Raw genomic sequence first — 27500 nt, forward strand, 5'->3', positions numbered from 1 at the left:
TAGATGAGGCAGGATGCAAAATACCTGGGAATAATAGAAGGAGAAGATATACGATCAGGAAAGAATATATGCAGAGAACTAAGGCAATACTCAAGCCAAAAGTCAACACTGGAAATATGATGAAAGCCATAAACACATGGGCAGTACCAGTAATCAGATACAGTGCAGGAGTAGTGGAGTGGACGATGGCTGAACTCTACAGCATAGACCAGGAAACTAGGAAACATATGACAATACACAAAGCACTACACCCAAGAGCAAATACAGACAGACTATACATAGCATGAAAGGAAGGAGGGTGAGGACTACTAAGCATAAAGAACCGCATCAACATCGAGAAAAGCTGGGCAATATCTGAAAACCAGTGAAAACCAGTGGCTCAGAAGTGCATGGGAAGAAGGACTGATAAAAGTAGACGAAGACCCAGAAAATACAGAGACAGGAGAATGATAAACAGAATGGAGGAATGACACAACAAACCAGTGCACGGACAGTACGTGAGACAGACCAAAGAACTGGCCAGCGATGAAATGGCTATGGAGGGGAAAACTCAAGAAGGAAACAGAAGGAATACTAATACCTGCTCAAAATCATGCCCTAAGAACCAGATATGTTCAAGGAACGATAGACGAAAATAACATCTCACCCATACGCGGGAAGTGCAATATGAAAAACGAGACCATAAATCATATAGCAAGTGAATGTCCGGCACTTGCGCAGAAGCAGTACAAAAGGAGGCATGATTCAGTAGCAAAAGCCCTCCACTAAAGCTTGTGCAAGAAACACCAGGTACCTTGCAGTAATAAGTGGTACAAACACCAACCTGATGGAATGATGGAAAACGATCAGGCAAAGATTGGCAAAATAAAGAAAAAAGTCTCACTCATTGATGTCACAATCACATGGGACACCAGAAAAAAAAAGAGAAAAAAAGTTATAAGTATCAAGACCTGAAAACAGAAATAAGAAGGGTATGGGGCATGCGAGTGGAAATTGTCCCCATCATCATAGGGATACTAGGCAGGATCCCAAGATCCCCGAAAAGGAATCTGGAAAAACTAGATGCTGAAGTAGCTCCAGGACTCCTGCAGGATGCAACCCGGAACCTCACACTATAAAAATCCCTCAGTCGACTAGGATGACAGTGATAGACTAAAAAAAAAAAGAATAATAATGATAATCATCATACAGCGCTCTGTTTGGCTGATTGGATAGCGTCACTGACTGTCCTGATTTCGTCCCCGTCCACTTGGACGGTGGTTCGATCCCATGGGGGGACGAAATTATTATCAATTAAAAAATTCCCCTTCGGTACATATATGAAAATATATCATTTGGGAGGTAAAGTGAATTTAGATATTAAAGGACATTTGTAGCTTGAATTGATATATAAATGGATCACGGTTCGATGTGATAATTATTCATAACAAAAGGCTACGTTCTATCAAACGCTCGAATTGTCCAACATGGTAGACGGGGTTCCATATCGATTCTAATTACGAAAGCATCCAGATCGAGGGTGATTTGTAAGGTCAGAATTGATATGAACTTATAGCGTCTCTGTTGGCTGATTGGATAGCGTCACTGACTGTCCTGATTTCGTCCCCGTCCACTTGGACGGTGGTTCGATCCCATGGGGGGACGAAATTATTATCAATTAAAAAATTCCCCTTCGGTACATATATGAAAATATATCATTTGTGAGGTAAAGTGAATTTAGATATTAAAGGACATTTGTAGCTTGAATTGATATATAAATGGATCACGGTTCGATGTGATAATTATTCATATATATATATATATATATATATATATATTATATATATATATATATATATATATATATATATATATATATATATATATATATATATTTATATATAGATATTATATATATATATATATATATATATATATATATATATATATACATATATCTATATATATAAATATATATATATATATATATATAGATATATATATTATAATCATATATATATATATATATATATATATAGTATTATTATATATATATATATATATATATATTATCATCTATATACTACATATATACATATATAGAAATGTATATATATATATATATATATAGATATGTAAAATACATATATATATATCTATATATATAGTATATATATATATATCTATATATATATTATATATATATATGAATATATATATATATATATAGTATATATCATATACTATATATAAAATATATATATATATATATATATATATATATATATATATATATATATATATATATAATATATGCATAAAGTTACAAATGTCCTTTAATATCCGATTCGCTCGATCTCGGAATTAATATCTTTTATGTGTAAACCAACGGAGAATTCTTTAGTTGATAATAATTTCGTCTTCTCGCCGATTCCAACCAGCGTACAGAGGAGAAATCAGCACTTCAATGACGTCTTTACCGACTCAACCAACAAGTGAGGTGTAAGTTGATACCGATTCCGACCTTACAAATCACTGTTGAACTCCGATATTTGTAATTAGAATCGACATCCACCCAGCTATGCCATGTTAACAAAGTCGTACATGTGCTGCACGTATTCATATTATGAATTTTTATCACATTACCGTGATTCATATACATGCATTAAGCTACAAATGTCCTTTAGTATTCAATTCGCTCTACCTCGTAATTAATATATTTTAATGTATGTTAACCGAAGGGTAATTTTTTAGTATATAATTTCATCCTTTTGTGGATTCGAACCAGTTTTATTAGGAGAAATCTGTTTGCTGGTTCGAATTCACGTGAGGACAAAATTATCAACTAAAAGATTCCCTTTCAGTTAACATATCCAAAAATATATTATTTTTGAGGTAGAGCGAATTGGATATTAAAGGATATTTGTAGCTTTATGCATGTATATGAATCAAAGTGATGTGATGAAAATTCATAATATGGCTACGTGCGGCAAACGTACAACATTATTAACATAGCGAACGTCTATGGATATTGATTCTAATTGCAAATATCTGAGTTCGACAGTGATTTGTAAGGTCGGAATCCGGATCAACTTATACCTCACTTATTGGGCTAGTCGGTAAAGACGTCAATGAAGTCTGATTTCTCCTCTGTGTTCTGGTTCGAATCCACGAGGGAGCGAAATTATTATCAACTAAAAAATTTTCATTCGGGTAACATATATGAAAATATGTTAATTCCGAGGTAGAACGAATTGGATGTTAAAGGTTACTTGTAGATTAATACATTTATATAAATCACGGTGATATGATAAACAATCATATGTATATACAAGAATACATTCTGTGGGTACAGATTACAGAATTGAAGTTACTTTTTATTAAGTCTTTCATTTAGTAAGGAAACTCTCGTGGCTAAATATTTGACATTCAGTGACCTGCTAATCCAAAAACATATATTTTCTACTTATTTAATTTTATTCAGTATTTTTAGGTGAGGGAGGGTAAGGGGGTGGAGGGGCAAAAACCATTATATTAACGAGACGATTTAAAAACTGCAAAGGACTCATTTAGGGACCAGATATCTTACATTCAAATAAGTGTTTACTCTATAAAACTTCACAAATCAGCCGGCTTGGAATATGTTTTCAAGCGACCTCTTAATCCTAAATCTAATAAATAATTATTTTATCTTATTTACTTTTTTGCGAAAACGATGATACAGATGAGACAAAATAAGAACTGAAAATTTAGATTCTAATTTCCACAAATTATTTTGGTCAAAGACTCCTTACATCTTCGTTAGAGAGATCTGGGATTGATAATGGAATTACCTCACGAACCAATCACCTGTGTAATTTTAATGAACGGAACTCCATTGATACAATATCAAAGGAAGATGTTGCTTAATGTTCATGATGCATTTAACAGTAAAAAAAATTTGCAAATTATATGCAGCAATGATTTAAAGAATATTTTCATGTCTGTTTTGTTATATGAAGATTCCGCTAAACTGTAATTAAAACCCTAGGGTCAGCAAAAGTAATTAATTCCATTCGTTTTTACTGTTTTTTATAGCTTTCTGTATCAAGAGAGAGAGAGAGAGAGAGAGAGAGAGAGAGAGAGAGAGAGAGAGAGAGAGATTACTGAACAGTATTTATCTTATAGTAACAGAAATTGACCTTAAGATATTTGGATGAGAATATATCGAGGGACAATATTTAAATAATATTAGGAAAAACCAATAATTTCATTTTTATCATCGTATCGAAGTACTTGTACCTGTTACTTTGCTAAAACACAACAACAACAACAACAACAATAATAATAATAATAATAAATAATAATAATAATAATAATAATAATAATAATAACAATAATAATAATAATAATAATAATAATAATAATAATAATAATAATAACATAGAACTGGCCAGTGATGATAAATGACAAGGCAACAGAGGGGAAAACTCAAGAAACAGAAGGGATGCTATCTATGGCACAAGACCAGGCTCTAAGAACCAGATATCTGCAAAGAACGATGGATGGGAATAACATCTCACCCATATGCAGGAGGTATAATATGAAAAACGAGGCCATAAACCACATAGAAAGCTAATGTCCGGCACTTGCACAGAACTAGTAAAAGAGAGGCATTATTCAGTAGAGTAATAGAACGATCAGACAAAGATCCTCTGGGACTATGGTATCAGAACAGATATAGTGATACATGCAAATAGACCAGACGTGACTTTGCTTGACAAGTATCAAGACCTGAAAATAGAAATAAGAAGGATATGGGATATGCCAGAAAAAATTGTATCCATAATCATAGGGCCACTAAGCACGATCCCAACATCCCTGAATAGAAACATGGAAAAATCAGATGCTAATGTAGCTCCACGAGTCATGCAGAAGCGTGTGCTCCTGGGAACAGCGCACATAGTAAGAAAAGTGCTGTATTCCTAAGGAGGTAGGATGCAACCGGGAACTATAAAATCACCCACTCGAATAGGATGACTATGATAGAATATTAATAATAGTAACAATAAAAACAATTATTATTATTATTACTATTATTATTATTATTATTAACTTTAAGCTCAATGAACTTAGTAGGGGGAGCATCCTATTAGAGACCAAAAAATAAATACAGTAGTGAAAATTAAACTATGAAATAGATAACAAACAGAAGTAAAAAGAAAATGGGAAAACGAATTAAATATGAAATGATACTTATACCAGCCTGCTAAAAGAATATATATATATATATTATATATATATATATATATATATATATATATTATATATATATATATATATATATATATATATATATATATATATATATATAATATATAATATATATATATATATATATATATATATATATATATATATATATATATATATATATAATATATATATATATATATATATATATATATATATATATATATATATATATATATATATATATATATATATATATATATATATATATATATATATATATATATATATATATATATATATATATATATATATATATATAATATATATAGTATATTGTTCAAGATTTAAAGCCAGAACCAAGGAAAGTTAAGATTTCTCATAACAAGACTCATTCATCCCTGTCTATATAAGTTGACCCTTTGAACTGAAAGCCTCCATTCTCTAGACATTCTCTATCGCCATCTTGAATTGAGAAGGCCTGAGAGACCTAAGCATGAGTCATCACCAGACGTCCGAGTCTGGCCATGCGTTTCCAAAAAGACTGTACCCTCATTAAATACCCAAACGTCCTATGTAAAAGTGTTCATAGCCTAGTTTGGGCAGCTGGTTTGCCTCACTGTATTTTTACCAATATTGTGTTAGTCTTACTCTTTCTTTTATATAGGTAAGTGTTTCGGAAATTTTAGTGAAGTCCTGTACTTTTAATATGTCTGACTTTGGAGGTGCTTGGTTGAATTGTTTTAACTTTTTAACTTTTAACTTTTTACTTTATTGAGAGCAGTTGCCATGACATTTTAATCTAAAAAATTAAATTAATTAATTATTAATGTTCGTAATAATATATATTTTTTAGCCTTGAAAATGCGACTTGGAATTCGTCGCGAAACATCAGCATTGAAATAAACTGTTGAAAGATGAGGATGCCTTTCCCTACTACTTCCTTCGAGATATATATATATATATATATATATATATATATATATATATATATATATATATATATATATATATATATATATTGATCAAAGGTAATTAATGATTAATAACAACTCCAACAGGGATATTTAAAGAACTACTGAATAGTATTTGAATTTTAGATCTAGGATAATATTCTGCTTTGCTAAGAAGTCTGATAAGGAAAATATATTCCTAAGATTATATATGTATATATATATATATATATATAGTATATATATATATATATATACATATATATTACTATATATATATATATATATATATATATATATATATATATATATATATATATGTGACTAGTAAAAATGTCCTATTACAATAGAACTCCATCTACTAAAAGGAGCCCACACAAATGCCAAAATATACACAGTAAGTTCAATATTTCAGAGACTGCTGTCTCTCTCTTCAGACAGGTAATGAATGAGAAAGTTACAGAAAAGTCAGTATTATACCAGGTAAGCCATTTAACTATGTCACCCCGGTTGATGATTTCTTCTAAAGCATTGGCTGAAGGAAGATTTTATCTAAGATATCTGAATCCCAGGCACCCTTTACGATGTCTTTGTTTAATCACGGCTGACTCTACCATCTGGCTTTTGTACCGGCATTTGCTGCTGCAAATTATATGTGACAAATTCTAGTTTATTCTGTGGTTATGGTTACTTATAAGGTTAAAAATAGCTGAGCTCTGTTGTCCATACCTAACTGGCTATTTATGTTGTATTAATCTTTGTGAAAATTATTTTCCTGTGAAACCGATGTAAGATTGTTCAGTGTCCAGGCATGTGATTTTCTATACTCCTGGTCTCTGGGGTTTGTCTTTTGTTGGACGTTAATCAGGGATTTAACTAGGGGTTTCTGGGTTGGTAAAGGCAAAAGGGTTCGATTTTCTGAGAGTCTTGGTCACCGTCTTAATTCTGCCCAGGTGTGGAATTTTTATTTTATTGAGAGTCCATAATGTCTTGAACAAGAAATAGAATATATAGAAAAGATAGGAAATGGTCTTTGCCACCCACCTCATATAATTGATTTATGTTATCAAAAAGCTCACAAAAACTTTTATAGTGTAGTAAATAATGTACTTAGCTTGCCTTACTTTCGTGGATTTCAAATCATAAAATCAATATTTATATCTATTAATGTAAATGTTGCTTTCTCTTATAACAATACCATTAAAGATGTGCTAATTAAGAATAGTCCAGTAACTAATAACAACATCATTTACAAAATTTGATAGCACCGATTATTGATAGGGAATAACCAGTTATATAGTATCATATATATATATATATATATATATATATATATATATATATATATATTATATATATATATATATATATATATAATATATATATATATATATATATGGGGATACAATCCACAATGAAGTAAAATCCTTTGTAGTTTAAAATATATCTCTTGTACAGGATTAAAGCTTTCGACCATCCATTGTGGTCTTGTTCACTAAAATGTGATATGTCACCTCAAGGAACTAACAAGTAAGAGCACAAACATTTAAAAAAAAAAAAAAAAAAAAAAAACAACGGTCAGGTAACAAGCTATTTTATATTAAGAATGATCAGGCGGTTGAGCCCTCGTTCTTTCCGGAATTCGTCTTGATCTTCGTGATGGAATGTTTCTATTGTCAACTGCTTGTTCTCTGTTGGTTGGGTGGTTTGTTGGAGAAATGACCTGATTGGAGTAAACAGGAGAGGAGGCAGCATCGTTATTGGCACATATATTTCTAAAGTTTGAAATTTTCCCTTTCCTACATATCTCTTCAAAAATAGCTGTATTTTCTGAAATACCAGTATTTCCTGCAAAGGTCTCGTTTAATGAAATTAACGCCCCTTCTACTACTCGTCTCAAAGTCCGGTCGTTACATGCAAAAACAACCTTTGTACCTTTAAAATTTATTGCGTGGTTTTTCTCCCATGTATGTTGCGCAATTGCACTGTATGAACTTCCCCTTCTGCAAGCAGCAACGTGTTCTTCTCTGGAACACGTTGCTGCTTGCAGAAGGGGAAGTTCATACAGTGCAATTGCGCAACATACATGGGAGAAAAACCACGCAATAAATTTTAAAGGTACAAAGGTTGTTTTTGCATGTAACGACCGGACTTTGAGACGAGTAGTAGAAGGGCGTTAATTTCATTAAACGAGACCTTTGCAGGAAATACTGGTATTTCAGAAAATACAGATATTTGTGAAGAGATATGTAGGTCATTTCTCCAACAAACCACCCAACCAACAGAGAACAAGCAGTTGACAATAGAAACATTCCCCCACGAAGATCAAGACGAATTCAGGAAAGAACGAGGGCTCAACCGCCTGATCATTCTTAATATAAACTAGCTTGTTACTTAACCGTTTTTTTTTTTTTTTTTTTTCAAATGTTTGTGCTCTTACTTGTTAGTTCCTTAGGTGACATATCACATTTTAGTGAACAAGACCACAGTGGATGGTCGAAAGCTTTAATCCTGTACAAGAGATATATATTTTAAACTACAAGAGGATTTTACTTAATTATGGAATGTATCCCCATTTACTTAGAGGTACGATATAGTACCTGGCTTCTGCATATATATATATATATTAATATATATAATATATATTAATATATATAATACTATATATAATTATTTATATAATGTATACATTATAAATAATATTATATATAATGTATATATATTATATATAATATAAAATATATTATAAAAATGTATATATATATATATATATTATATTATATTATAAATTATATAATATAATATTTAATTATAAATATATATATATATATTAATATATAATAATATAATATAATATATTAATATAATATAATATTATATATATATGTGTTGTGTGTGTGTGTGTGTTGTGTGTGTGTAGTGTGTATATATATATATATATATATAGTATATATAGTAAGTATAATATAATATATATATATTAATTATAATATATATATATATAATATATTATATATATATATATAATATATATAGTTATATATATATATATATATATAATATATATAATACACACATATATATATATATATATATTATATATATATAATATATATATATATATATATATATATATTATATATATACATATATATATATATATATATTATATATAATATATATATACACCACACACACACAATATATAATATATATATATATATATATAATAATATATATTATATATATATATATATAATAATATATAATATATATATATATTATATATATATATATATATACATATATATATATATATATATATATAATATATATATATATATATATATATATGTATATATATATTATATATATATATATATATATATATATATATATATATATATATATGTGGTGTGTGTGTGTGGTGTGTGTGTGTGTGTGTGTGTGTGTGTGTGTGTGTTATGTGTAAGTGCGTTTGTGCATATATATATATATATATATATATATATATATATTATATATATATAATATATATATATATATATATATATATATATATATATCTGAATATTACCTATCAATAACCATTGCTGTCAAACGTTCCAACATAAAACTAATATAAGTTTACACTCTGTAGTTAATATGTTTTAAATTCCCAAATATCCACACATCTATTGCATACGTAATTTATTCCGTATTTTCCAATTTTACGTCATATTATATTGGGATAAATGGTCGTAAATAGCCCTAAATACATTTTTCGTACATTTTTTATATAATGGCTTGCATGTAAATGGGCAAAAAATATATGCATTCGAATAAATACATTATATTAACGTATATGTGTATGTGAACCGAATATGTTAAAATTGTTATATATTCAAGTATATAACTTTGGAATGGGAAATTTGATTAACATTAGTTAAAAATAATGTTTTGTATCACAAAATTTGGCATACTCGTTTAACTTTTTACAAGATAAATGTATACATCTCAGAAACACACACACACAAACATATGCATAAGCCACGAAAGAAAGTGAAACACTGGAGTAGCTTTATATATATATATATATATATATATATATATATATATATATATATATATATATATATATATATATATATATATATATATATATATATATGAATAATTATCACATCACCGTGATTCATATAAATTATTCGAGCTACAAATGTCCTTTAATATCTAATTCGCTCTACAAACGTCCTTTGATATGTAATTCCTCTACCTCGGAATGAATATATTTTCATATATGTAAACCGAAAGGGAATTTTTGTTTAAGTTGATAATAATTTTGTCCTCTCGTGGGTTCGAACCACCGCCCAGCGGACAAAGACGAAATCAGGATGGCAGTGATGTTATCGATTTGGCTAACAAGTGAGGTTATAAGTTTATACCGCCTCCGACCTTATAAATCACCGTTGAACTTCGGCTATTCGTAATTAGAATCGATATACATATGAAAATTTATTAATTCCGAAGTAGAGCGAATTAGATATTAAAGGACATTTGTAGCTAGAATAATTATATGAATCACGGTGATGTGATGATTATTCATTATATGGCTAGGTTCGTCAAACGTTCGAATGTGTTAACATGGTAAAGCGGGTTGGATATCGACTCTAATTACGAATAGCCGAAGTTCGACGGTGATTTGTAAGGTCGGAGGCGGTATAAAGTTATAACCTCACTTGTTAGCCAAATCGATAACATCACTGCCGTCCTGATTTCGTCTCTGTCAGCTGGGCGGTGGTTCGAACCCACGAGAGGACGAAATTATTATCAATTAAACGAAATTCCCCTTCTGTTTACATATATGAAAATATATTAATTCCTAGGTAGAGCGAATTAGGTATTAATGGACATTTGTAGCACGAATAATGCATGTATACACACACACACACACACACACACACACACACATATATATATTATATATATATATATATATATATATATATATATAATATATATATATATATATATATATATATATATATATATATATATATGTATGAGAGAGAGAGAGATAAACTTATTTCCCCCATGACTGAAGACAATGCTAATTCGATGAAACATTTTCAAAGTTGACGAGAAACCGACATAAGATTTTTGCACAAAACTAGTAAAGACAAGAGACAGATCCACGACGTTTTTCAGGTGCCCGACTTGAGAATGAAAGCAGAGACGTTAAGCAATTAAAGATAGCAACAAATCATGCAAAGCAAATGTATGCATTAAAGGCCAAGTTTCCTTACATTCTCTCCTTCCAGATTCCTTAACTACAATAACGCAGCAGGTGGCGTTTGAGAACAATAAAGCTGTTTTCTAGATTATAGTTGCTTGATCCACACGTCAAGAGGACTCGTTTCTAATCTGAGACGGGAGCTTAGTCTTAATGCTTGATATCAAGGTTTGGGGTTCAGGTGGTTTTTGTGAAATCACGACGCTTCCTTATATAATTAAACAAAAACATAGGAATGTTAAAGGTATCAAGGGAAGCTATATTTGCCGAGATATGGGGAAAACAATATTGCACAAAATAAGTAGAAAAGACAAATACTATACCGGAAACAAATTTATGAAGTAAGATTTGAACTACAGAAAAATTTATCTTGTTTCCAGCCTTCTTGAATTTTTTTTTTTTAAATCCATATCTTTCTCCTTTTAAGAACAAATGAAAATATCTGAAAGAAGTATGTATTATTTGAACATGGATATACATATACATTCTGTTCACTATTTATTTAATTATGATAGGGGTGTATTTTCTTTTTACTTTGTGAATTTTCATTTCCACGAGGCGGTTATTTTTACTTATCTTCAAAACAAATATGAAACAGAGCCATATTAACAACCACTGGTAACTGCGTGTTAATCTTAGGGGCATTGGCAAGAACATGAATTGTGAGTTACTTATTCAGACTCTTGGAGTACAAAGGGCCACGCCCTTGGCTCATAAACTGCAGATCACTGACAGGTCACTTGCAGGTCAACTGCATTATGCTTGCGTCGTGAATTAAGTTCCTGGTGAATGTGGTTTCCCTAGGGAAGCCTAAATAAAGGCGATTCATTGTTTTCATTAAGAGTTGCGTTTCTTCATCTTTTTTATGGCAAGCGGATTTAGGTGGAGTTAAATAGAAGTAAAGGTGCAGTTGTCAAAAGATAATGAGACCTGAATTAGTCCTTAATGGGAGGTAAGACGTAAAAAAGCAGTTTTAATATAGATACAGTATGCTCAACAGGACTAATTAAAATATATTATACACATACACCCCCACACCCCCACACAGATATATATATATATAATATATATATATATATATATATATATATATATATATATATAATATATATATATATATATAAACTATTCGAGCTACAAATGTCCTTTAATATCTAATTCGCTCTACCTTGGAATTGATATATTTTCTTATACGTAAACCAAAGGGGAATTTTTTGGTTGATAGTAATTTCGTCCTCCCGTGGGTTCGAACCACCGTCCAGCGGACAGAGACGAAATCAAGACATCAGTAACGTTATGTATAAGTATATATTTATATAGTATATATATATATATATATATATATATATATATATATATATATATATATATATATATATATATATATATATATATGTATATATATGACGCATATTTTTCAACCAAAAAGACAAACTGCCGACCTTCATGAGGTCCAACATTATTTACAAATCTAAGTGCCCAGGAGGTCTGAAGGTTGTTGCAGATGACATATTGTATTCACATCGGATATAGTTTCAGAACAGGACAGACAATTAGCAGACCTGAATTTTTCAATATTAGAAACTATGGTCTATATGCAAGATTCAAGTCAATGAGAATCATTTTTCTATTATTTGTGGCACAAGCCACAATAACTACCTCACCACCTTGAGTCTTTAGACATTAAACCGCTCGTTCCGTCTTGTAACTCCAACGTGTCTGCTGCACCCCTATACCTAACATAACTGAAGTCTTGGGTAGGTCTGCAGTCTTGGTCACTCGTTCTTCCTTCTCCACGCTAACAGGTTGCTAGGCAATGGGTCTCTCTTTTACTATGACACAATTCTTGTGACTTTCTTTTAAAGTAAAGTTAATTCTTAAGTTTTTTTTTTATTTAATGTTTTGAATTATTTTTATTTCACTGTCATTTATAATATCTTTAATGAGTACGATTTAACTTTACAGACTGATGATGCATTGAGTTAATGTGTGAAACGTTCCTTTATAATAAGCCATGGATATTATGATGTTTTTGATGAACCCTGATGATTACCGATATGATAGATAATCTGGAACCTTTATATGTGTGTACTATAGATTTACTCGTATATATGTTATATAATATAATATATATATATATATATACATAATATATAATATAGATTAATATATATATATATAATTATATATATATATAATATATATTATATTATATATATATATATATAATATATATATATATATATATGAATAATTATCACATCACTGTGATTCATGTAGTATATCATTCAAGCTACAAATGTCCTTTAATATCTAATTCGCTCTACCTCGGAATTTAAATTTATATAATTTCATATATGTACCGAAGGGGAATTTTTAGTTGATAATAATTTCGTCCCCTCATGGGATCAAACCACCGTCCAGTGGACGGGAACGAAATCAGGACGGACAATGACGTTATCAAGTCGGTCAACAGAGAGGCTATAAGTTTATATCGATTCTGACCGTCGAACTCGGTGTTTTCGTAATTAGAATCGATATGAAACCCCCTCTACCATGTATGTATATATGAGTAACTTGATCACGAAGTATATAAAATGTGATGCTATGTATAAATAAAGGTTTTACCACGCAGGATAAAAGGCCCCTAAATACTATGTGAAAGTTGCTCCCATTTTTTTCAAGTACTTCCCTCTATGCTCCTTATCGCTGGTAAAATATGGACATAGGATGTCTTATAAGAGTATATATCTAATGTCTTATCGCTTGGCGATAGACTTTTTGTTCTTTCCTTACGGCTGTCATCCGTAAGTAATGTTTGGTTCCTCTCATCTCCCTTGGATATCTTAGTAGAGAGGTTCTTTCTTGACTAGAGGAGATGATTCAAACAGGCAAGTTGACAAGATAACAACTTTATTCTGTAACTCCATACTAGGAGATGCAGCTCGGTCGGACGACCGATATGTTTGATCGTTGGCGTGGAACTGCCATTCTAAAGCATCGCGTCGATAGCGGAACATTAGCTATCTCAGCAATTCATATAAAAACACATACGTAGTCTGCCGGCTCGGAAGTTACAAGTTTCCGGCGTAGGTTAACAGGTCAACCGCTTCCCATGGAAGTTGTTGTGCAAAGTTATCATAACATAAAAATGTTGACAAAGCTTTGAGCTAGATCAGGCTACTGCAGACAGCGCATAGCGTAATCTAGGTCTGCTTTGGTCACGTAGAACCCTCCTAATGCCATGACCCCAGGTCATTGGTTTATATTTACAGATCTTGTAAATTATATAATAATGTAATTATTACATTAGGCTCGGACTGCTACCTATTCAAGCCTTGAATAACAAAAAAAATTACTTTAAACATTGTCCATAGGAGCGTGCTCGTAACATACTAAGTGATTAAATGCATAAAAAGGTTCTGTTACATACCCTTGTTGACATATTCATAAACAAAGATAAATGCATGGAAAATATAGATCCATGTTTGGTAATAACAATGATTATGTACCCAAAAATAATAAAAAGGTAAAAATCAAAACATGTATACATGATTAATATGATAACAGGTAACCTGATTAAGAATAATGGTTACTAAATAATGATTATAGCATGATCATGGATAATTGTTAAAGAGTACTTGACACTCTTTGTAATAGATAATATAATTGTACAATGGTATAACAATGTAATTCTGCAGAAATTCAATATATAGGGCTGATATTTTATTAGGTGCCCGAAAAATACCTTTAGGAATATATTAATGTATAATATTGGGCTATAATGCTTTATTAGGCGCCCTGGAGATACTTTAACTGTTCAAATGCAAAGGCGTGAGTCATTCTTGTCCTACATTTTTGCCAGCATACGGACCGCTTTTCACACACAACACAATTCCAGACAATTCCCTAGGCACGAACTGAAGTGGCCAAGTTCAGGCGGCCCTAAACGCAAACGACTTGAGTTTAACGGGTACGTCATCTAGACGGGCCAGTACGTTCCCTTGGAGATCCTTCTGTTTACGCCTTAGCCTACGCCAAGCAAAGATGTTGACGGCGATAACCAATATGGCCGTCACGCTGAACACGGCTAGCAGAATGTAGTAGCGAAGATTTTCTCCACCTGCATAAGTCGATGACGCGTGGGTCATCTCAGCCAGTTGCGTCAGACGATGAGCTACTCGCGCGTCGTATGGGAGAGGTAGTGATGGGATGATTGTGGTAGCCCACGTGTAGTTCGCGAAATACGCCTTCTCACGTATTATCGTGTTGACCCCTCTGACGGTATAGTTTGTAGATGTCCCCGTACAACCATCGGCTGCTACGAAGATAGGGGCATGGGCGGTGGATGTGTCCGGACACACAACGTCGAATCCGGCCTTATCATAACGGATCCAGGAACCATTATTCATCCTGTAATTGAATTTATTACCGTAAAAGGGATAAAGTTTCCCCAGACAACCTTCGCTTGTATGAGAGAGAGAGCCGTTTAGCACTATGTCTAACTCACATGAATCCGTTGATATAGGATAGAATTCAAAAGAGTCAGCTGTACAAATTTTATTATTCATGGCTTCTGAACAGTGAGTGAGTTTATCTAAGTCTTTAATGACTGTAAATGATTTCTTATCAGAAGAAATCAGTACATGCCCCGTTAAATTGGATATTACTGGATTTGAGTTATTCGTCATAAAAGTAGGAAACGGTGCTATTTTGTATGATTGCCAAGCATCGGAAGAATCAAAAGGAATCGTGATCATAATTCTATAATTTTCAACGCTGACTGATATTAGGGTATAATAGAATTCTACTTTATGGGCATCTAATAAAGGAATATAACCTAGCTTCTCCCGTCCGTTTTCCAAAGTTAACGTCAGATCTTTAATAGGCATGAGGTGAGGAGATAACACACCCTTTGTTGCTAACAAGTAATTGCTTCTACGTAATCTTTTGACTTTTCAATAAAATGTGATATTTTCACACGGATATGATCTATTTTCGAACTATAGTAAGCTAAAGTAGCCAGCAAATGTTGAACTTCCATGACCTGATCGATATTATTTGATGTTCATTAACGATATTCATTATTTGATTGATCAAAGATAACTGGCTGCGAAGTTCTGATAAGGCCAGTTCCGTTTTTGTGTTGCAAAAACTCAATTCTTTTATTTTGATTATTTATCTTGAGGCGATTTGAGATTCCTAAGCCTAGATTCGCAACTGATCCTAAGATGTTTAGTCCAGCTAGAATAAGCGGGTTGCGGCGTTCAAGAGTATTGTGCCGCACAGACCACATCAGCAGGTCACGAGCGAGCTCTTCTACCTCGGCGGTTTTATTTTGTATGTCATAAGACAACATTTCCGCGACGCTTAATGTTTGAGCTAGTGAAATCTCTGAGTTAGCATGAAAATTACGTTCATGCATTTCCTTAAAGGGAAATACCAAACCTCATCAGGTCATTCTTTAAGTTAAGGACGTCATCATTCAGGTAAGAAAATAGCATGCATATCTACTTCGACAACAATATTACTTGACACGATGAATACATCATCGATTCTCTCGATAATCGAGCCATGATTAAATTCTATGTCTTTAGTCCTAGCGCTCTTTCCATACAACAAAGATGTCTGAATACACAATATCACTCCTAACAATAACAGATTCATTTTTGAAAACCTGCAATGAGTAAAACAGATGTAATAACTCGCGTAAAAGAATAGGTTTACATACAATATGATTAATAGATATATATATATAATTTATTATACAAGTTTCATAAATACAACCATTTTTTCCCTCACTCCATCTACCTTTCTTTAGATTCTGATATGTGCCAATGGGACTATTCTCACATCAGTGGGTTTGGATACATTTTGAACCCTAACTCTATTGGCCGTTAAATTTTCTAAAATGTTAAACGGGCCTTCAAACTTAGGTGTCAGTTTATAATTTAAACCTCTACGTACGTATACTTGTATGTATACCTGATCGCCCACGGCATATGTTCTTGTTGGCTTAGCTATTTTATCATGATTTTTTTTCATTATGATCTGTGCTTCTTCTAAATTCTTACGAATTATATTATATCGACTTATGCTTGCATCCATAACATCCTTTAGAGGATTTGATAAATTAGTTGTAGGCTTTAAGATGTGGAAAGGCGTTCGGGCCGGGATACCGTACAGTGCCTCGTGCGGTGTCATTTTAATAGACACATGATACGAGTGATTAAGTGTGCTTAGCACCGCAGGTATGGCAATGTCCCAGTTGGGATCTGCCCCCCCTAGGGTGACCCTTAAAATGTTTAAAACCTTACGATTTGCCCTTTCCACTAGCCCATTAGACTCTGGGTGATAGATCATGGTATTGATTTTCTTTATACTAAGGAATTCGCACAAGGAGTTAAGGAAATGATTATTGAACTCCCCGCCGGAGTCTGAGATAATGATGTGTGGAATTCCATGTTTACAAATGTAGCACTCGTAAAAACTTCCTATAGCGCACTCCGACCGCGGTTTTTGTTTTAAGCGCATAAGTTCTGTATATCGAGTCAGAAAGCGTCTATAATTACTAGGAGGGGTGCTTATTTCCTCTGTCTGACTCGTAAAATCCTGTTAATAAATCTAAATGTACTCTTTCAAAGGGTTGATTTGGCACGGGGTAAGCCCTAGGCTGACAGGTGTCTTCGTCGTGCCCTTTGTATTCTTGACAAGTGCGACAATTTGCTATGTGCTTTATTATATCTCTAAGCATCGTATGCCAATAAAATAAGGATTTGGCTTTCTGTGACATCAAGGTATAACCCGGGTGTCCATGCAGTGGATTTTCATGCAACCACTTTAAGACAGTGGGTATGAGTGAGATAGGCACCACCACCTGGTTGTTATTCAACTGCGGTGTGTTGCGGGTTTTCCTCGTCACGGATCTACACAGGATATTTTCCTGTAGGATATAATTCTGCTGCTTATACTTTAGGTATTCTTTTTCCTTCGGATTTCCGTTTAACGCAATGATGATTTTTTCTATTTGCGGATCTTTTCTTTGTTCCGTCTGTAATAGTTCAGCACTCCAGCCCGCCCAGATCTTCCTGTTCGGATATAGTTTTAACAACGGGCATGGAGGTGAGATATCTATTAATTCAGCTAATGGCTCGGTACAAGATGAAGAGGGGTTGCGTGTATAAGCGTCAGCAAGATATTTTGCTTTCCCCAGGTAAATACCGATCCTCGCGCAAAGTCCTGAATGATCATGTGCCACCGAGTTCGCTTGGGGCTGTGACTAAAGCCTTTAAAGAAGTCGGTTAGGGGCTTATGATCAGTGAGAACCTTGACGGGGTAACCGTATATTATGAATTTAAAGTGCACGAGTGAATTAACAATAGCGAGCCCTTCCTTGTCTATTACCGCATATTTACTTTCGGAAGGTCTCAGTTTACGTGAATAAAAAGCTATAGGGAAAAACTGTCTATCATATTGTTGAAGCAATACCCCACCTACTCCTAGGTCTGAGGCGTCTGTTGCTATGAAAAATTCCTTACCGAAGTCAGGAAATTTCAAGATAGGAGAACTACACAGTTCATCTTTCAATTTATTGAACGCCTGTTGATGAATTTCAGACATACGAAATCTACGCCCTTTTTTATAAGATCGGTTAGGGGAGCGGCTATGATTGAGTAGTTGCGGATGAAGCGGCGATAGTAACCGCTGCATCCTAAAAATTGCTGTATTCCCTTGACGTTAGTAGGTATCGGAAAGTTACGGATAGCCGACACCTTATCGTGTACGACTCTAAGACCTTCACTAGAAACCGTGAAACCTAGATAGACTAGTTCTGTTTTAAAAAATTCACACTTACTTATCTTTACCCTTAAATTATGCTGCCTTAACCTTTGTAACACTAACTCCAATTTACGTAAATGCTCTTCTAATGTGTTGGAAAGATTACTAAGTCATCCATGTAGGCATGTAGGATATCTCCCAACAAGTCTCCAAACACGACGTTTATCATACGAGTAAAAGTTTATAGGAGCACAACGTAAACCAAAAGGCATACGCAAAACTCATAATGTCCCCTGGCTGTGCTGAAGGCAGTGTATGGGATACTTCTTGTTCCATCGGAATCGTGATGAAATCCTTTTAGTAAAGTCTAGGCTTGTGAAAAATATTTATTCTTTGGCCTAGTAAAGATAGGATATCATCGGTACATGGTACTGGGCAATCTGTCAGGGATTGTTTCTTCGTTTAAACGACGAAAATCTACGCATATCCGCCAAGTTCGATCTTTTTTCGGTACTACTATTAACGGAAAAAAAAAATTATAAGGGCTGTTTGATTTCCTAATGACTCCTTCCTTTAACATTTTACCTACTTCCTCTGTTATCATTCTGAAATTTCATAGGAAGTCGGTACGAAGGTACATAGATTACTTTCTGTTTGTCCTTGAGCCTGATTTGATGCTCGATGACATCCGTTTTTCCTAAGGTTCCATCCGTAGTGGAAAAAACATCATGATATTTAGTTAACAGATTCAAAAATTTCTGCTGAATTTCTTCTTCTTGAATGTCCTTATTGATTTTGTTCTTTATAGATTGCAAAAGGGTTTCCTCCGCGACTGATTGAGCGTGATTTATCTCAGCTACGGTAAGAATGCGATGTTTATAAACTTCGGCATCCAAGATATGTTGATTTTTGTGGATTACTAAAGTGGTATTCAAATGATTACAGACTTCGATATTACATTGTTGTTGTGAGCCGACTGTATAAACGGCTTGTGTGACGGATAATCCGTGTGTTTTCAGAGTTTCGGAAAGGATTAATGTTTCAGATCCTGGCAAGGTTCTTTTTACACGCACTAATATATTTGAAGTTACGTTAGGCTCGAGAGTTTGCGTGCAAGCTGATATTACGGGTGAGCGAGAGTTCTGTTGGGTTGCCTGTATTATTTCTTGGTTCATGAGACAGGTGATTGGTTCCGTAATGTAAGTGACAACTCTGTCTGTCTCTTTATTATCTAAAACAGATTTTAGGGTATTAGAAGACCTATAGAATTTCCCTTTGATATACACGCCGTGTTTTGCAGGTGCTAAGATAATATTTTGAGTGCCCATAGACGGGTATCCGATAATTACTGCGGGATACATATTAATGTTTTGTACAACGACAAAGGTATCAGCAAACGTGCGCTTACCGACCTTGTACTGTACATGAGTTACGCCCACAACATTTAATTCATTATTCCCAATGCCTGAGAGCCTTATTCCGGACTTTTCTATAGGGAAATTTGAAAAGAGTAAATGATGAGTCCTTAAATCCATTATATTACGTGGACTACCAGAATCAAAGAACAAAGTGAATGTACTTATGGTCCAAATTTACTGCATGTAAGGTTGGTCGCAACTCGTTTTGACTAATAATTGCATGAATTTGTTGCAAATCTACGGGAACCTGCACAGATTTTTTTTGATTCGGCCGTGTGTTTCATAGGAAAATCAATTGTCTCACAATGATCTGATAAATGATTAAACTGATTATTTGATACAAAAGATGTTGATATTGATGACCCAACATCGCCCTCTCCCCCCTTGGAGTGAACTACGTGGTATTTGTTTTGTTTATCACACCCTGAAAATTCGCTTGCCCTTGCGAGTTCTGGCTAGACGGCCCAGGAACAGAGGTACCTGAAGCACGATTTGTTTGTTTCTGCTGTTGTGCAGAATTTCCGTTTGGTTGTTTCTTCTTATAGTACTGAGGACCCTTCTTTTTATTTGCACTGGCAACTGGTTGCGTGTTTGTAGCATTTTGCTGTTGATTCCTCGAGTAGCAACGGTTATATGAATGAGTGAACTATTGGTTGTATTGAACAAAAAACGCGTCACCGACAGTCTGAAATCATGTGACCTGGTCGTTTACAGTTATAACAAACCATCCCTGCAACTTGATTATTATTATGTACCACATTTACTTGTTGTGGCTTGTTCTCATTTTTCGCAAAAACTTGAATGAGCGAAGGATCTAGGTCGGTACATTTAGACATGTGTTTTTTGATTTGTTTATACACATCTAATTCCGTACTGTCGGGCTGCAATTTTTTATCAAAACACCTTACTAACGCTCCAGGCAACATTGCAGTGATAGACGTAAGGTAGATCAAACGGATAAAATCTTTCACTTTGATATTAGCACCCGCAACCCACCCGGAGTTACTTAAACTATCCTGATATTCATTTAGCCGGTCGGCAATTAGCGCCGCCAGCTCGACAACATTGAGCTGAGTCATGGAGGCTTGGTTAAGGATATTTCTCAATGCCAATACTACATCTAAAGCCTCTTCACCCCCATACACGGCACGTAATCTAATTTTGAACTCGTCCCATGTAAGCGCTTCTTGGAAAGAAACCCCCCTTAGATACGCACTTGCGTCGCCTTTCACAAAGTCAACGAAGCTCTTGGCCTCCTGTAATTGTACTGCTGGGTCTGTGATGCTTTTTGCATTTAAATGAGCGTCTACAGATGAGATCCATGCCTCAACATTTTGAGGCAGGAAACCCATTGACCGACCTTGAAAAGGGACAATCGCTGACCTCGCGCTAACGAGAGTCACGTTGGGGTTGCCAGCCGGATGGTTGCCATTTCGGCTTTCACTTTTTTCTTATCACTTCTATTCCTTGCAATCCTATCAAAATATCTATAAGAGTACACTCGACCACTACGTAAACGCATAAGCAATGTACTGTATAAGTGTGTTATAATAGGTAGGAAAATCCCCCAAAGATACAAAAATACAGACAATATGATCAAATATTATACGGAGAATTCCTGCAAGAAACGGTTAATGACAACGAGAAAGAAAAAAAATTAATCTGCGGGCGAGAACCTCGTAGTTGAAGATAGGTTCTGTAATGAAGGAAGATTAATATGGCGAACAACTCACCCCCAGAATACTGGACGATCGACTCTTGATGAACAACACTTCACTGAGGAAAAGACCTGAATAGATAAAAATGGTACTTAGCTCCAGATTATATTGCGAAGGATTGTTGACATGGGATGACGTCCCGCGTCGGAAGTCGTGATGATGTCACGGTCTTCTCTCGGTGCACGATGCGCTGGGAAGTCCAAGATTGATGACGTCACAGCCTCCGTCCTTGCACTACTGCGTATAGCTGTACACTCTGCGTCCTTGCTCGTGAACGGGTGATGTTCCCATGTGTTGTTTTCTTCTTTCCGTTGATTGTTCAATGACTGCTCTCGTCCGTGTAGATTCTCGAAGATAAGTGACAACAGTTGCTCAAACGTCAGTGTTAAATGCTTGTATTCCTCTCGATGAAGGACATAGTTGCGTCTTCATAAACTGTTGCGTTGATTGAAGATCCCGTTTCCTCTGTTTCGTTTGATGTTGAAGGTGGAAGTTAATTCATGTAGACCTTCGGTCGGCTGATATGGGTCTTGTTAATTATGTTCTTCGTTTATACGCTGCCACCACTTCTAATGTCTTATCGCTTGGCGATAGACTTTTTGTTCTTTCCTTACGGCTGTCATCCGTAAGTAATGTTTGGTTCCTCTCATCTCCCTTGGATATCTTAGTAGAGAGGTTCTTTCTTGACTAGAGGAGATGATTCAAACAGGCAAGTTGACAAGATAACAACTTTATTCTGTAACTCCATACTAGGAGATGCAGCTCGGTCGGACGACCGATATGTTTGATCGTTGGCGTGGAACTGCCATTCTAAAGCATCGCGTCGATAGCGGAACATTAGCTATCTCAGCAATTCATATAAAAACACATACGTAGTCTGCCGGCTCGGAAGTTACAAGTTTCCGGCGTAGGTTAACAGGTCAACCGCTTCCCATGGAAGTTGTTGTGCAAAGTTATCATAACATAAAAATGTTGACAAAGCTTTGAGCTAGATCAGGCTACTGCAGACAGCGCATAGCGTAATCTAGGTCTGCTTTGGTCACGTAGAACCCTCCTAATGCCATGACCCCAGGTCATTGGTTTATATTTACAGATCTTGTAAATTATATAATAATGTAATTATTACATATATACAACGCATATGTAGGCGTAGCAGTAGTCTCTATTGGTATGCAGGTGACAGTTGACCCAATAGAGATTAGATACATTAATACTGAGATACATCATATGTAGAGTGTAATTTTTAGTGTCAGTAGCAATAAATATAAATCAATCTATTCGAGTATGCTTTTGTTTCTTTGTAATGTAACTCATACAAAAATGAATGATAACATTATAATGCAATTTAACTTTCCATACACTGCAACTATGCCATACCCAGTCATGAAATCCATACAATCCCTCGCAGATTGAATTTAGTCGTCTTGTGTATCGAATTGCAAATATCAACAACCCAGACCTAAATCAGAGTCACGTTGCGCAATCTGGCATTAATCCCAAATCATTATTCGAGCTCAGCAGAGCGTCTCTCATTGATATGGATTCGGGTGTTTGAATTCGTTCAACATAAGCATCGGATAATGATCTATTTAAGAAGAGAAAAAATATAAGTGTTTCACGTTTGAAATTGCTTTTCCAGTAAGTGGGATGCCTGGAATGGATGCTTAAATTAATATGTTTGTTAAAGGATAATGAAAATGAAACTTTTTCATTAAAGTTAACTAGTTTACAAATAACTAGCCTGGTATTGCATATATACTCTTACTAGTATATGTAATCATAATAAATGTTTATTTATAATCATAATAGTAAGTAGAAGTGTGCACTTGAAAATGCTCTCATTATTATTTCAAGATATGTAAAATTTTTAAAGAAGGATATACTCTTTGACATCAACAATACAATATCAATGGGAATATTTTTGTTTAATGCTTATAAAATTGCAGATAGTGGCCTGTTGGTATTAAAAACTACAGACATTGGGGGGTACATCTGCAATGCAGTGTGAGATATCTTTTGCCTTTGTTTAACTAAAAAGTCCATTAAACGATGAATATTACGATTAAGATTCATGAAACTTAGCAGAATGTCTTTAGCTAAAAAAAAAAAAAAAAATTATACGCCTCTCCCTCCCACAATCTCACTACACCGAAATCTGGAACCCGTTATTAAACCTCTAACATTTTCCCAAAATATTTATTCTTGGTCGTCAATAAATTGCTTACCAGCTCCATCACTTAATATCTAGTGGCCATTTCTGCCATGACAAAAGGGTTGAGAATTATGATTATAGCTTTCATGGGCGTTTGGTCCAGAGAGGTGAAAAAAAGGGTTATTTAGACTAGAGCAAAGTTATGATGAAGATTCTCGTGTTTTATGGATGTACTAGACAATGGACTTCATGTTTATTATTAATGTAATGTTAGATCTACAATGATATAATATTTCAGGAGTTGTAGTTAAACATTTCTAATTTGTTCACTAATATCACTATAGAATTTATGGTGTTCTTACATTTTATTTAAGGATGTATATAACAATACGAAAATGGTCTTATTGAGGCAATTCAATGATACTGTTAATTAATAATAATAATAATAATAATAATAATAATAATAATAATAATAATAATAATAATAATAATAATAATAATAATAATAATAATAAACTCTAGTTTGCTGACTTGAATAAATCTCATATAAAATCAATATGCAAAGAATAGCATAATATAAAATCAAGCTATAATAGGAGATATATAGATAGATGAATATATATATATATATATATATATATATATATATATATATATATATTATATATATATATATATATATATATATATATATATATATATATTCTTAAATCCATGGGGAAAAGGTAAGTGAAACAGGGACTTAGAACAAGTACTTTCGTAGTGCAATCTACATTTTCAAGCTCACACCGAATATATCAATATATTAGAAGTTGACAGTCCTTCATATAAAAAAACACAGAAAGAGGGTGTTGGGTTACAGTTTATTAATCTGGGCAGAGTGTTCTATAAGCAAAAGAGGTAAGGAAAAAGGATCAAGTTATAATCCTGGGTGGGGATTTAAATTCCTTGTTGACACGGCTTCAATAAAGATGGACTCAGACAAATTCCTATTTTTCTGTGATCTTTGAACCTTCAGATTATCGAGAAATTATCCCAGTTAATTAATAACATGACCTATCTTATGCAAATGATCTGCTATGCCATTATTTGTAAATCCTCTTGATATATCATATTTGTGCTGAGAGCATCTTACCTTTAGTTCCTTTGAAGTTTGCCCAGTATAAATCTAATTACATTCTTTACAAGGAATATTGTATACAATATTGTTTGAATTTGGCGGGCTATACAAAAGAAATTCAGTTCAATGAAAGAGAAAATGACGATGATCAGCCCATCTTTACCTTAATCAAGACCCATAAAAGAAACTTCCCTATTCGTCCAATCATCAGTTCAACCGGTTTTATTAGCTATGAACTTTCTAAATATCTAGTTAAATTACTATCACCTAACCTGGGTACTATTTCAAATTCCCATTTATAAATCTTTGTTGATTTCTGTGCTAGACTCTCCCAAATCGATTTATCCATTACTGAAAATTAACCAGTTTTGATGTAACATCTTTATTCACTGAAGTTCCTATTGAAAACTTATTTCAATATTTATCTAAAGAATTGGACTCGTATAATCTAGAATTACCTACTAATGTTATTATTAATTAAGTATCACTTTGTATTAAAAAAATTATGAATTCACTCTCAATAATAATTTTTATGTAGATATTTGGTATGGCCATGGGTAACCCTCTTTTGACACTCTTGTCTAGTCTAATATTTACATGGATTTTTTTTTAATCGAGGCTTATTCAAAGACTTTTTTTTTGTATTGTAAAAGAATAAGTAAAAATTCCTGATTCCCTGCATACAATTAATAATCCTGTACCATCCATAAAATTCACAACATAACATGTAGAATATATTTGTATAACATGTTTGGATGTCTTAGTTATTAGAAATAACACCAATTTTAATTTTAAAGTATGTAGAAAAGCCATGAATAACTTGGCATATGTTCATGCTTACTCTAATCATACTAAACAAATTAAGATGTCAACATTTTCTAGTGTATAACTCAGACATCTTAGAATTTGTAGTCCGGAATGATTAGAAGATGAGTTTAATATTATTGATAAAAAAAGGATATTCGTATTACAATCCAGTCAGTATTAGCAAAGAATTTGAAATATTCTCTGTACACCATTTCATCCTAATTTCATTCCTGCTGTAACCAATTTAAAAACTATTGTTATTAACTTAGTAATTAAATAAAGAAATATCTTAAGAAATTCAAACAATTTTGTATACACAATTCTCCTTGTAAGAGGATTAACAAATAATGGCATTGCGGATCATTGGATTAAGACAGGTCATGTCAACTGGGATAATTCCAAGATAATCTGCAGGGTCACACATCACCGAAAAAAGGAATCTATTGGAATCCATCTTTACTGAAGCCACGTCGATCCCTTTTCGTTATCTCTTTTGCTTAAAGAACATGCTGCCCAGATTAACAAACTGTAACCCAGCCCCATCTTTCTGTTTTTGTATATAAAGGACTATCAACTTCTGTTATGGTCACTATAATTTTGAAAATGTAGAATATACCAGGAAAGTACTTGTTTCAAGTCCCTGTTTCACTTACCTTTCTACTGTGCATTTAAGGATATTCTCAAGTATGTGTTCCTTCATGCTACATTGTATTTAGGCATGAAGATGGGATTTGTATCCCGAAACGTAGGTGATGGTTATAAATAACGTAGTAACTGAAAATGCTGAAGTTTCAGCTGACCATACTGCTCCTATTGTGTATATATATATATATATAATATATTATATATATATATATATATATATATATATATATATATATATATATAAAGGACATTTGTAGCTCGAATGATTTATATGAATCACGGTGATGTGATAAGTATTCATAACAAGGCTGTGTGGGTCAAATGCTCGAATCGGCTAGCATGGTGGAGGGGGTTTCATATTGATTCTAATTACGAATACACCGAGATCGGCGGTGATTTGTAATGGTCAGAATTGATATTAACTT

This window comes from Macrobrachium nipponense, chromosome 38 (assembly GCF_015104395.2).
Source record: "Macrobrachium nipponense isolate FS-2020 chromosome 38, ASM1510439v2, whole genome shotgun sequence".
Classification (NCBI taxonomy): Eukaryota; Metazoa; Arthropoda; class Malacostraca; order Decapoda; family Palaemonidae; genus Macrobrachium; species Macrobrachium nipponense.